Source organism: Colletes latitarsis, unplaced genomic scaffold (assembly GCF_051014445.1).
Source record: "Colletes latitarsis isolate SP2378_abdomen unplaced genomic scaffold, iyColLati1 scaffold0116, whole genome shotgun sequence".
Lineage (NCBI taxonomy): Eukaryota > Metazoa > Arthropoda > Insecta > Hymenoptera > Colletidae > Colletes > Colletes latitarsis.
This window is the reverse complement of record NW_027488466.1, coordinates 1,336-2,500: the sequence shown is the minus strand read 5'-3', so window position 1 is coordinate 2,500 and position 1,165 is coordinate 1,336.

The following is a 1,165-nucleotide window of genomic DNA, read 5'->3' as shown; positions in this document are numbered from 1 at the left end:
TGGACGCTGCCGCGTTCGTTCGTAAATGAATAATATACATACTCATGGCTAACTTGAGGCGAATAATCGCAAACGACGACGCGTCGATTTTGCGGCCATCGTTGCTCGCGCGACTAACGACGACCAGCCGAAACGGCTGTAGTTTATCGCATCGATTTCATCGAGCAACCGATGGACGCTGCCGCGTTCGTTCGTAAATGAATAATATACATACTCATGGCTAACTTGAGGCGAATAATCGCAAACGACGACGCGTCGATTTTGCGGCCATCGTTGCTCGCGCGACTAACGACGACCAGCCGAAACGGCTGTAGTTTATCGCATCGATTTCATCGAGCAACCGATGGACGCTGCCGCGTTCGTTCGTAAATGAATAATATACATACTCATGGCTAACTTGAGGCGAATAATCGCAAACGACGACGCGTCGATTTTGCGGCCATCGTTGCTCGCGCGACTAACGACGACCAGCCGAAACGGCTGTAGTTTATCGCATCGATTTCATCGAGCAACCGATGGACGCTGCCGCGTTCGTTCGTAAATGAATGTTATACATACTCATGGCTAACTTGAGGCGAATAATCGCAAACGACGACGCGTCGATTTTGCGGCCATCGTTGCTCGCGCGACTAACGACGACCAGCCGAGACGGCTGTAGTTTATCGCATCGATTTCATCGAGCAACCGATGGACGCTGCCGCGTTCGTTCGTAAATGAATAATATACATACTCATGGCTAACGTGAGGCGAATAATCGCAAACGACGACGCGTCGATTGTGCGGCCATCCGTTGCTCGCGCGACTAACGACGACCAGCCGAGAAGGCTGTAGTTTATCGCATCGATTTCATCGAGCAACCGATGGGCGCTGCCGCGTGCGTTCGCCCGATTGCGCGTGAAGTTACTGTTCGGAACCAAGAATATACGGGTGTATTATACCCGTTTGGTCGCAGCCACGCGCAAAGGCTTTTGAATGTACTGTACGCCCGGCCGTCGAACGATGGTTTTCCGTCATTCAGGAAACAAAAAGAAACTTTTGTCGTCGATATGGCGCGTTCAATCCTCCGTCGATACGCTGGTCGGAGGTGCGAACATCGAATATTTTTAAAGCAAAGAACAAGGAGCATTTTTAAATACAAAGAAAAAAATTGTAAATTGTATATGAT